The 13,114-nt window shown below is 45.2% G+C and overlaps 1 long non-coding RNA gene across 1 annotated transcript in view; it reads left to right on the top strand.

Annotated features, from left to right (window-relative positions):
- Positions 1-1,860, top strand: part of LOC311607393 — a 46,548-nt gene extending 44,688 nt beyond the window's left edge. The window contains exons 5-6 of the long non-coding RNA XR_014782579.1: positions 834-1,398; positions 1,482-1,860. This is a non-coding gene — a long non-coding RNA (uncharacterized lncRNA). The remainder of the gene's footprint in view (positions 1-833; positions 1,399-1,481) is intronic.
- The last annotated feature ends 11,254 nt before the right edge of the window (positions 1,861-13,114 follow it).

The following is a 13,114-nucleotide window of genomic DNA, read 5'->3' as shown; positions in this document are numbered from 1 at the left end:
AGATGTTGCAGTTTCCTGCTGCCTTGACTTTCTTGCAGTGAGGGACTGTAACCTGGCCTCACACACTAAATAGACTCTCCTTAACAGCATCAAGGGCTGCTTATAAGATGGGGGTCTCTCAGGGTAAAGCTCAGTCTAAGAAACCAATTGTTTTACAGAAAATATGGTAACAGGGTAGATAGCAGCCTGAGAGCAGCAATTCAGGTAATTCTCTCATGGTTTTAAATATTGGAAATATTGGAAATCTGGGCAGTAAGTATGGAAGTATTTATTCACTGTGGCTCTCCAAACGCCAGTATCATGGGTGTAAGGACATTTGCAGATCCTGTTCTTCTTTATGTTCCAGGACTCTTACTTGAGGGGACATTGAATTGTTCTAACATAGAAGTGAAAGAGATTAAGATGTACTATTTAAGGTGGGAAATAGAATCCTAGTTCTAGAGACATTTTGCTATAGTTAAATGCAAACTAAACTGAGTGACTGAGGTAATGCCATCCTGCAATAAAAATATTAGCAGGCAATGAAAACTCTTACCCAGATATAAAGCCTAAAGACCGGAACAACAACAGCATTGCAGATCTACCTAAGGTGCAATAGTGGTATTTATATCTCAGTGATAACCAACTGTTACTTAACTGGCCTCAAGGTCTACACAGTAGGAGGTAACTCGGGGCTAGTACTGTAATCCTAGCTAGCTGCCCATAGCTATTGGGGTCATGGACTCTAGAGGAGAACAAACCAGCACGAGTCCCTGCTGCATTTGAAATGCTTATTCCTGTGTCTACAGAGAAGAGTAGCTCTCAGCCATAATCAAGGGAGCTTCTCTTTGCAGCAGGCAGTGCCAACACAGAAATCCACAACCGTTTAAGATGCAGAGAACTGACTATGAGATACCCACTCCTGACTGAACAGGATGCTTCAGTCGCTTTCCTGTTTCTGTGAGAAAGTGTCATGACCAAAAGCAACTTAGTGAAGAAAAAAGATCTATTTCACCTATGGTTTATAGTCTATCACCTCGGGAAGCCAGGGCAGGAACTCAAAGCAGGAACGTAGAGGCTGGAACCGAAGCAGAAGCCACAGAGGACGGCTCCTTCTGGTTTGTTCCATTTGCTTGCCCAAAGGTGATACCATCCACAGCAGGGTCTGCCCTCCTGGTGGGCGCTCCCATATCAATTTCTAATTAAGAAAAGAGCCAACAAGCTTGCCTATAGGCCTATCTTGTGGAGATATTTTTGATTGTGGTTCCCTTTCTTAGGTAATTCTAGCCCATGCCAAAGTGACAACTTGTCACCACAATATACCTACAATACAACTTGTGCACCTAAGAGTCAAGGAACATCACAGAAAAGGGGGTAAAAAGTTTGTCAGGGTTAGAGAGCCAGCATGCCTGTTATGAGGTAATGTCCACAATCCACGGCAGGGAGCTGCACCCTTGTGTTGTCCAGTAGTCTCCTTGGAGTTGAAACATTCCATCCTGCAGGGAGGTCAACAACAACAAAACATGCTTAAGAACTCCCTGAAGCTGACCAGATTCAGTAGGCCCCTCCCCCCAGAGAAAGCAGAGTCCAGCTGCACAGAAGATTTGAAGACCAGATGAGCTGCCAAGACAAGCTAAGCTGCCAAGATAATTTTGAGAGGAGAAAAGCTGCAAAGACTCTGAGACAAGATGAGCTGCCGGGAAGGAGATTTAGACCAACGGAGGCACATGAAAAGGGACACCCTGCAACCTGTTGAGCTGCGTGCAGGCGATGCGGTGTGCTCCAGGGTTCCGCAGCTGCTGTGAGCTGCCACCCATGCTGAGGTGGGCCTTGGTGATTCAGCTGTCTTAGAGTCATTGCTGTTTCTGTAAGTAACCCCAGTAAAACTCATTGGTTCACCAAGTTGGAGTGGTGGTATCTGTATGTTGGATTGCTGTGAGTCCCCTGTCTGGGGTGAGTGAATGTGTGTGTTTTGTCCCCCTCAGGAAAAGTTTTGTCACACAACACTGTGAAATCCTGGCAATATGGTTGCATAAACAAGACCTGCACAATGAGAAAACTAGTTGACACCCAACATGAGTGTGGGCACGCTCACAAGGCCCCACCTCTAAATGAAGAAGGTAAAGGGAAGATTAGATGAATGTATGTGTAACAGTAATAATTGAAGAGGCCATGAAGCTGCACGGGGTGGTCAGGGAGGGAGCTGGAGGGGAGAGACTGTGGGGTAGGAGTGATGTAAAATAGTGCTCATGCATGGAATCCCCAAAAGCAACAATAACACACACACGCACACGCACACGCACACACACTCACACACACTCACACACACACTCACACACGCACACGCACACGCACACTCACACACACACACATACGCACACGCACACGCACACGCACAAATTAACAGCCTTTTAGCCATATTGAAATGTGAGTTGCACAGATGCTTTCAGGCTTAATTGCAATGAGGTTGAGATATTTTGGCAATTGGTAATATACTGCAGTTATTTTTTAAGCCAGCTATATCTAATTGATTTGAGGATTATTCCTATGTTTAATTTTTGAATGAGATTCATCACTTGTCCAGAATAACATTTTAATGCAAATTCCTAATGACAGAGTGCTCTGTGATGCCAAATGTTGCTCTTAGTTATTTTCTACCAGAGAGCATAATTATATTTTTATCAGTAAAATTATTTCACATTTATCAAAGTTGTTTTGTTTTGTATCAGTGCAGTTGAAAACTGGACTTTGTTGGAAAAATTGTTTCATTGTTCTGTAGAGAAATTGCCAAGTACAGCAGTGCTTGTGGAAACTATTTTGCTCTGGATATGTGCATATGCATGCACGTGCATGACGTCAACATGAGCAAAAGCCACTGTGAGCATCCTAACAGCTCATGACAAGGGTTGTTCACAGTACTATAAAGAGATGAGATGAAGACAGGGAACTGCTGCATCCCAGTCCGCACTCCGTGTTTCCTAACACTATTTTAAGAACCTTGTTTGGTGTTTTTATTACATCAGTCCCATCCTTTAATCTTTGGGTTAGTAAAATTGACTTCATGATCTCCATGAGAGGATTGTGTGAGCTAGTATATGAAATAATTCTAGTCTCAATTCTAGATATACTAGTGCTTAGTAAATATTCATTTCTATATCTAAAATTTCTTTATTTTTGTCCCTAGTGCCAAATATATGGGAGCCTGTATGGGTCTGCCCCAGGTCCTCTGCATATACGTAATAGTGTGTGTTGCTTGGTGTTCTTGTGGTATTCCTAACAGTGGGAGCGGGGCCTGTCTCTGACTCTTTTGCCTGCCTTTGGGTTGCCATGCCAGGCCTTGTGCCCGGTCTTATTGTAGCTTGCTGGACGGCCTATTATTTTCTGAGAAGCCTTCTTATTCAAAAATAATAGCTTTCCTCCCCGCTAAGTTATAAGTGGAAAATGGAAACTGCCTATCTAGGCGTCAGCCACAGTCTCACAGATGCCGCCAGTACTGGTGACCATGCACTGTTTGCAAAAGCCACAGGAGCAGCAGCAGCACTAGAGACAGCACCTCCTTAGATCCAAACAGAAAAGAGGAAAATCAATTCTGACCTGAATAGAGAAAAATGATCTCTCTTGTTTAGCTTTAAAATGAGTCTGATTTCTAGAGACCTTCCACAAACAGCATTATCTTCAAAACGGCCAACTTTCCCTCAAGATCTTTACTCTTTTATACCAGAAACCTTGAAGTCTTTGGTTCAGTGGTTTGAATGTGAAGTTCTCTGTGAGCTCAGACAGTTCTCGATGCCAGCTTTGGGAACTACACATTCAATGCTATGCCAGGTTTGCTTTTTTGTTTTTTTGTTTTTTGTTTTTAACCTTTCCCTTATTTTCTCTCACTTGATTTCTCTAACTCTACAATGATTTGTACCTGAAATGTTTTGATTCCCTCCTATGATCACCATTATATATTTAATGAAAACTGAATTTTATAATATATGCCCAAGTTGAACCTAAAATTCAGATTTTGCTTACCTACTTGCAAAAATCAATTTATATTCCCACTAATTTGACCGTGGAATTTAAAGTTAATATTTGCTTAAAGATAAACAACCAGAATGCAGGAGGTATTAGTAAGATGACTTGGGGCATAATTGCTGCTTTTCAGGGCTCACCAGAGCATCTTCCCATGTTTATTTTATTGTACTTGCTTTTCTCTCTTTTTTAAGTCTCAGTGTTGCTTTCAAATGATTAAAAAGAAGATGGAGCCTCACTAGTAAGACAAGTGTTAGTGTGTGTGCATGTGTGTGTGAGAGTGTGCGCACGTGTGTGTTTGTCTGTGTGAGTATATGTGTGTCTCTGTGTGTGCATGTGTGTGTCTGTGTGTGCATGTGTGTGTCTGTGTGTGTCCATGTGTGTGTCTGTGTGTATGCATGTGTGTGTGAGTGTATGCATGTGCATGTGTGTGTGAGAGTGTGTGCATGTGTGCCTGCGCGTGCACGCTCGTGTGTGTGTGTGTGTGTGTGTGTGTGTGTGTGTGTGTGTGTGTGTGTCCCTGTGTGCATGTCTCAGGAATAATTTTGAGTAATTTCTGGCCTCAAACATCCTATTGTTATTCTGGCATATCATGTGAACACATCTAACTGTGTTGTTTCCTTTCTTTTTAATCAAGAAACCAAAAAATGAATCTTCCCCCATTTCTTCAAAAGCCATGTGTTGAACAATCTTCTGTTTTTTTTGTTTTTTGTTTTTTGTTTTTTGTTTGTTTTTCCTGGTACATGCACAGGTGAGCAAATTGTGGACTACAGAAAAGTAAATGTACAAGACTGGAAGTTTTGATGCTAAATTACATGAGTCTCAGAAGAAGAGCCATGGTAGCACTGTGCGTCCCAACCTTGGATGCATGTTAGTGTTACCTGGGCAGTTGCTAAATGTTCTGATGCCCTTGTTTTACCCGGGACCAATAAAATAGGATCCTCAGGAGGGTCTCGACATCATTTAAAAGTCTTCCGGCCCTGTCTCCTTCACACCTCACGCTCCCCCAGCATCTTCACTCCTTCCGACCCTGCTTTCTCCTCCCGTCTCCTACACGCCAATCTCACTATGGGGATAGAAACTACCCTTGTTTCTAAACCCCTTTTAATTTGAAGGCAACAATCCTACGACAGTGTTGGTAAAACAAGCCTTTCTTTGACTGAGGGCGAGAATGGCTGACAGTGTTTTGTCTTCAGCTGACATGGAGGGGTTTGGAACCCGACAGGAATGGAGGCTCACTACTCCACTCTGCACCAAGGTTTCTCCTTTGCATTACAAAGAGGATCTCTCTTTCCTGGGGTATTGTCTGTGGACATGAAGGAGACACAGTCAAACAGTGTGCCAGTGTATTCCATTTGTATGAAACTACTTAACTACTAAGTACTCACAGACAAGCACTGCTAAATACAACAGTTCTCAGCAAAATTAGTGTGCCTTTTCTGGTACCAGCCAATTCTGAGTGCTGCCGCGCCCAAATCTTTAACCGTATCTCTTGCCATACTGCCTGTAAAAAAGGGTTGACTCTTTTCTCTTAATAGAAGCCACACTGCTACTTTCAGATAGCATTCCATCCTGTTTGTTTGTTTGTTTCTTTAGAGATAAGGTCTCTAAGTTGCTCAGGCTGGATCAAACTTCTTTATTAAGTGTTTTCTTATCTCTACTGGACAATTGCTGACAACACACCAACATAGTCCCCATCTTTAGAATAATCCACCCTGAATTTACATCCTTTCTAAGTACTCTTACTTTTGTTTATTCATTTTATATTTTATCTTTGAATTAAAATATTATCTTTTATCCTTAAATAAAGGAAATGTATCAGATGTGTATGTGTGTTTTGCTTGCATGTATGTGTATGTGCACTGCCTCATTGCCTGGTGCCTACAGAAGCCTATAATAGAGCGTGCTGGATCCCTTGGCACCAGCGTTATGGGTGGTTGGAAGCCACAGTGGGGGCCCTGGAGGTCAAACCTAGGTCCTCATCAAAGCCGCAAGTAGTGAACCATCTCTTCACACTTACCCTTTTGGTCTTGACCCATTTGACTTTTCCCTTTTAGGCTTTTGACACAGGGCACACATCCATCTCAAACTTGTTCTCCAGCCGTGTCCGGCCAGGTACTGGAGTTACAGGCGTGCCCCTGCGGGTACTGGAGTTACAGGTGTGCCCCTGCGGGTACTGGAGTCACAGGCGTGCCCCTGAGGGTACTGGAGTCACAGGCTTGCCCCTGCGGGTGCTGGAGTCACAGGCGTGCCCCTGCGGGTACTGGAGTTAGAGGCGTGCCCCTGAGGGTACTGGAGTCACAGGCGTGCCCCTGCGGGTACTGCAGTCACAGGCGTGCCCCTGCGGGTACTGGAGTCACAGGCGGGAGCCCCTGCGGGTGCTGGAGTTACAGGCGTGCCCCTGCAGGGACTGGAGTCACAGGCGTGCCCCTGCGGGTACTGGAGTCACAGGCGGGAGCCCCTGCGGGTGCTGGAGTTACAGGCTTGCCCCTGCAGGGACTAGAGTTACAGGCGTGCCCCTGCAGGGACTGGAGTTACAGGCGTGCCCCTGCGGGTACTGGAGTCACAGGCGTGCCCCTGCAGGGACTGGAGTCACAGGCGTGCCCCTGCAGGGACTAGAGTTACAGGCGTGCCCCTGCAGGGACTGGAGTTACAGGCGTGCCCCTGCGGGTACTGGAGTCACAGGCGTGCCCCTGCAGGGACTGGAGTCACAGGCTTGCCCCTGCGGGTACTGGAGTCACAGGCGTGCCCCTGCGGGTGCTGGAGTCACAGGCGGGAGCCCCTGCAGGGACTGGAGTTACAGGCTTGCCCCTGCAGGGACTAGAGTTACAGGCGTGCCCCTGCAGGGACTGGAGTTACAGGCGTGCCCCTGCGGGTACTGGAGTCACAGGCGTGCCCCTGCAGGGACTGGAGTCACAGGCGTGCCCCTGCGGGTACTGGAGTCACAGGCGTGCCCCTGCGGGTACTGGAGTCACAGGCGTGCCCCTGCGGGTACTGGAGTCACAGGCGTGCCCCTGAGGGTACTGGAGTTACAGGCGTGCCCCTGAGGGTACTGGAGTTACAGGCTTGCCCCTGCAGGGACTAGAGTTACAGGCGTGCCCCTGCGGGTACTGGAGTCACAGGCGTGCCCCTGCAGGGACTGGAGTCACAGGCGTGCCCCTGCGGGTGCTGGAGTCACAGGCGTGCCCCTGCGGGTACTGGAGTCACAGGCGTGCCCCTGCAGGGACTGGAGTCACAGGCGTGCCCCTGCGGGTACTGGAGTCACAGGCGTGCCCCTGAGGGTACTGGAGTTACAGGCGTGCCCCTGCAGGGACTGGAGTCACAGGCGTGCCCCTGCGGGTACTGGAGTCACAGGCGTGCCCCTGCGGGTACTGGAGTCACAGGCGTGCCCCTGCGGGTACTGGAGTCACAGGCGTGCCCCTGAGGGTACTGGAGTTACAGGCGTGCCCCTGAGGGTACTGGAGTTACAGGCTTGCCCCTGCAGGGACTAGAGTTACAGGCGTGCCCCTGCGGGTACTGGAGTCACAGGCGTGCCCCTGCAGGGACTGGAGTCACAGGCGTGCCCCTGCGGGTGCTGGAGTCACAGGCGTGCCCCTGCGGGTACTGGAGTCACAGGCGTGCCCCTGCAGGGACTGGAGTCACAGGCGTGCCCCTGCGGGTACTGGAGTCACAGGCGTGCCCCTGAGGGTACTGGAGTTACAGGCGTGCCCCTGCAGGGACTGGAGTCACAGGCGTGCCCCTGCAGGGACTGGAGTCACAGGCGTGCCCCTGCGGGTGCTGGAGTCACAGGCGTGCCCCTGCGGGTGCTGGAGTCACAGGCGTGCCCCTGCAGGGACTGGAGTCACAGGCGTGCCCCTGCGGGTACTGGAGTCACAGGCGTGCCCCTGCGGGTACTGGAGTCACAGGCGTGCCCCTGCGGGTACTGGAGTCACAGGCGTGCCCCTGCAGGGACTGGAGTCACAGGCGTGCCCCTGCGGGTACTGGAGTCACAGGCGTGCCCCTGAGGGTACTGGAGTTACAGGCGTGCCCCTGAGGGTACTGGAGTTACAGGCTTGCCCCTGCAGGGACTAGAGTTACAGGCGTGCCCCTGCGGGTACTGGAGTCACAGGCGTGCCCCTGCAGGGACTGGAGTCACAGGCGTGCCCCTGCGGGTGCTGGAGTCACAGGCGTGCCCCTGCGGGTACTGGAGTCACAGGCGTGCCCCTGCAGGGACTGGAGTCACAGGCGTGCCCCTGCGGGTACTGGAGTCACAGGCGTGCCCCTGCGGGTACTGGAGTCACAGGCGTGCCCCTGAGGGTACTGGAGTTACAGGCGTGCCCCTGAGGGTACTGGAGTTACAGGCGTGCCCCTGCGGGTACTGGAGTTACAGGCGTGCCCCTGTGAGTGCAGCCTCTCCACGTTTTCCTTAACCTCTTCCAAGAATGCTGTCTCCATAAACCTTTTCTACTTCTCACATCAGCTTTCACTTAAATGACTGCAGCAGTGCTTTGAGTCCCCCACCACACTAGCAGCATTCCTCAAGTTTAGAGCTATAAACAGCTTTCCACATGGGCCTTCAGTACCTGTGACTTATAGTTTCCTTCCCTGGCTCCAGACTTGATTCCCTCCTGCACTTACCTCGCTTTCCTCGTTTGCAATCTATTGCTTCATAAACACCATAACCAGCAGCAACTTGGGAGAGGAAAGGGCGATTTACAGGTTACCATCAGTCACTGAGGAAGGGAAGTCAAGGTAGGAACCAGTGGACAGGAACTGAAGCAGAGACTATGGAGGAAGGTTGCTTACCAACTTGATCTCCATGGCATGTTCAGCTTGTTTTCTTTTACAACCCAGGATGACCTATCTTGGAGTGAGTGGCACTGCCTCCCCCTGCCCCCCTCCGTACCTGAGCCTCCCCATGTCCATCATTAATCAATAAAGTGCACTCAGGCTCTCCTCCTTCCTTGCTTTCATTCCCTCTTTTTTTTTCAGGCTCTCTTTGCCTTGCCAGTTTCATAAACTAAGTCACCTTATCCAGTCGTGGGATCTTACTTGTCTAATTTATCTCTCCAGTGTGTTTTAAGTTTGATATTCACTTAACCAGTTTAAAGCCCTACTTGGGGTTTAAATAGCTGCTTTATATTTCAAGTAGGAGTCCTTCCTAACCCTCTTCTTTCCCACCTTAGTAGTTGAATCATGGTTTTCATAGTTGGTAGGATGTATAGGTTTGTTTGGTTTTCGGCATATTGCTTTGGCTCGCTTTGGCTAGCTTACAGGACTGTACTTCTGTCTCTCTCGGCTCCCTTGCTGTGTGTGGACCTCAACACCTTTGCATTTTTTCTTTCCTACTTGTTGGGATGCTCTTCTTTATGTATTTGTGTGACTCACTCCATTTCAAAAACATCTAGATCCCAAGATAAATATCAGCTCTTCAGAAAAGCTTTTTCGAGCTGGGTTTAATGATAAACCCCTATCATTTCAGGACTGAGAAGGCTAAAATAGAAAGATCACAAGTTTGGTATCATCCCGGGACTACACAGTAAGTAAGACCTGGCCCTAAAACAAAACTAAAGAAAAAAATAAACAAAACAAACAGGACAAAATTCTTTCTTCCTCCTAAAAGAAAACAGTCATTGTGAGGTACTGGCTTATTTCTCTATTTACCTGTTGCTTTCTTTCTTTCTTTTTTTTCTAAATAAGAAGTTTACCCCTATGTGGTCAGGGGCTTCTGTGTGTGTTCTCACACTGCTGCAGCGCCTGGAACAGTGACTATTTGTTGGCTGACAGACGGAAGGAGTAAGTCAATTTAAATTAGACCTTGCTGATATATTTTTACCAGATACTTCTTGATCATTAGGAAGCTTTTCAACTAGTAGAAAGTAGTTGTTTCTGGGCTTTTCCAGGAGTTATATTTGATATTCTCTCTTAGGAAGACATCTAAGTAACGTGGCACATCTTATTCCTAGTAATTATTCTGGAATTTGAAGTCAATTAGGAAACATTAACTAACATCTAATAACCATGTGTTCTTAGAATTTGGTATTTTAACACCCTTCACTTCTCCTCCCATTCATTTTCCACCCATCCCTTTATCGTAACAGTGATACATAAATCACAGGAGAAGGGGTGGGGAAATTGCTTATGTTCTGGTGGCACATCCCATGTTCAACATCAGTGAATAGGTTTTAAACTGGACAGAAGATGAGTCGGTCTTTCCAGCTGACTGACATGGTGAGCTGACCTGAGGAAATGATTTGGTACACAACTGTAAAGGTTAGCTCACAAAACAAATGGTTGAAAAGTTTAATTTTTTTTCTTCACATTATAATATCAGTTCTAAAACTAACACTACTCATAGTAAAAATTTAAATTTGCAGTTGTCTTGGAGTTTCTATTGCTGTGAAGAGACACCATGACCATGACAACTCTTATAAAGAAAAACATGGCTGGGTGTGGTGGCGCACACCTCTAATCCCAGCACTCGGGAGGCAGAGGCAGGCGGATTGATGTGAGCCAGCCTGGCTTACAAAGCTAGTCCAGGACAGCCAAGGATACACAGAGAAACCCTGTCTCAAAAAATCCCAAAAAAACCCAAAAACCAAATAAAACAACAACAACAACAACAACAAATCCAAAACCAAACCAAACCAAACCAAAACAAACCAAAACAAAACAAAAATTAAAACCAAAAACCGAAAAACAAACAACAACAACAAAAGAAAAACATTTATCCTGGCATGGTGGCACATGCCTATAATCTCAACGTTCCAGGAAGCAGAGGTAAGTGGATCTCTGTGAGTTTGAGGCCAGCCTAGTCTACAACGTGAGTCTAGGACAGCCAAGGCTACACAGAGAAACCAAGTCTCAAAAAAACAAAAACAAAAACAAACAAAACAAAACAAAACAAAACCAAAAACAACAAAACAAAACAAAAAACCAAACCAAACCAAATCAATCAACCAACCAACCAAAACCAAACCAAAACACCCCCCTCCAACACACACAAAAATGAAGACAGAAAAACAAAAACAAAACAAACAAACAAACAAAAAACCCAGCCATTTAATTGGACCTGGCTTATTGTTTCAGAGGTTTAGCCCACTCTCATCATGGCGGGAGGCATGGCGCCACACAGGCAGACATGGTGCTGGAGAGGGAGCTGAGAGTTCCACATCTGGATCTGCAGACAGCAGGTCTTCTTTTGAGTGTGAACCACTGATCCTGGGCTTGTGCTTGTGAGACCTCAAAACCCACCCCCACAGTGACACACTTGCCCCAACGCCTTCTGATAGTGCCGCTCCTTATGGGTGAAGCCTTCAAACATGAGTCTGTAGAGGCTGCTCCTGTTCAAACCACCACAGCAGTCTTATCTTTTTGATAAAAATCTCATGAAACCCAAGCTATTAATTTCCAGGGTAAATTGTCATGACATGTACTGTGCTAATAATAATAATAATAATAATAATAATAATAATAATAATAATAATAATAATAATAATAAAAACATGAAACTACTTTTCTTTAACTAAATGTCCCTGCATCAAAAACATTTGAGAAACAGATACTTTTTACCCCTCTTTGATCAAGAGGAAAGATAGAAGATCCACAGCACAAAACTAAGTAAAACTAAGATTATGGTTAAAAGAAAAATTAAATAAAACTTAGAATATGGTAAAAATACTTACAACAGAAACCCTGCAGCTTCTTGCTAGTCTGCATTTCAGTGGCTTGCAGTTTTAGGTAGAACATATCTTTATTTCAAACTAAACAACAGACATTGAACAAAGTAAGGTTGACTACTTATCAACTTACCCGGGAAGCATTAGAGAAGCCGGATTGATATACAGCATCTAACCTAAGGAAAAACACTCATTTGCTTATTTCATTGGCTCATATACCAATAAATCCAGTCTAGGCTGAATTTCTTTGATGTGCCTCAGCAACAATTCTTCAGTGACTTTCTTATGATCTTGTTAATGTGTGTTTTTTCTCAAGGGTGGTTTGAGAAACAAATTAGAGCTATTATGAATACTGGAATTACAAGGGGGAAAATCCCCAATACATTATTTCGATATTATAAATAGTTCTGTGCATAACAACAAAGTAGATGAGGTTTACAATAATATCTAGGCTAGGGCTTTGGGGTTTTTTAGGTATAGTAATTCATGAGCCTTGCAACCTTAGTCTGGGGACATATTTGTAACTCACTTCATTTCTGGTAATTCATATTAAGCCGGAAAGACTCCCAGGTCACACTTTCAAGGTTTCGTGGATGTAATAGCTTCTGTTGTATTTGTGACTCTGGTGATAACTCTGAATATTAAAACTGCAATTCTGGTGATATTTACACTGGACCTAGCACTCTAAGCTCCATAGAGAATAGCAACAGCATGCTTTCAAATTCACTTTCTTTAATTTAGTAGTCGATATCCATCCTCAAAATCAAATCTTAATAAAACTTAATTTCTATGCAAAGCTCCTTACTTTCTAGTGGGGGAAATTAATATGTAGCAAAATACCACTTATTTCAGATCACAGCAAAGTAATCAAAGAACTTAAAAACCTTAGAAATTCTATATTCAAATAAAAGTCATTTTCAATAGTGTTAAGAGTTTGCATACTTATTTCATTGACTCTACCATTGTTTGAAGTATCTGGGCTTCATTTATTATAATGCATTTAATCTCTTTTTTTGCAGTGGAAAAAAGCATACAATTTTTTGTTGTATTGAATATAAGTGCAGTATTATGCAGCAGATGTTTACAACTAGCTCAGCATATAGGATTGAAATATTATATATTGTAAACAGTGTATGAGAGTTCTCCAGAGAAATAAAGTTAATAGGAACTACCCACGCTTATATTTATCTCTTTATATTTAATGTAGAGAATTGGCTTAGGCGGTTTTGGGACTTGCCTTATTTACTATTCTGTTGCTGTGACAAAACACCATGACTAAGGCAACTTATTTATTTATTTTTTTTACCCACCAATGTTGAGTTTTTATTATTTTGTTGATCTGGTTTTTAAAATTTTTTTATTAATTCATTCATTTTATACCTCAATAGTTATCCCATCCCTTGTATCCTCCCATTCCTCCCTCCCTCCTGCTTTCCCCCTACTCCCCTCCCCTATGACTG

The sequence above is a fragment of the Acomys minous genome (assembly GCF_964271855.1).
Source record: "Acomys minous genome assembly, chromosome: 10".
NCBI classification, from domain to species: domain Eukaryota; kingdom Metazoa; phylum Chordata; class Mammalia; order Rodentia; family Muridae; genus Acomys; species Acomys minous.
Note: the sequence above shows the minus strand (reverse complement) of the source record. Positions and strands in the feature narration are given on the sequence as shown.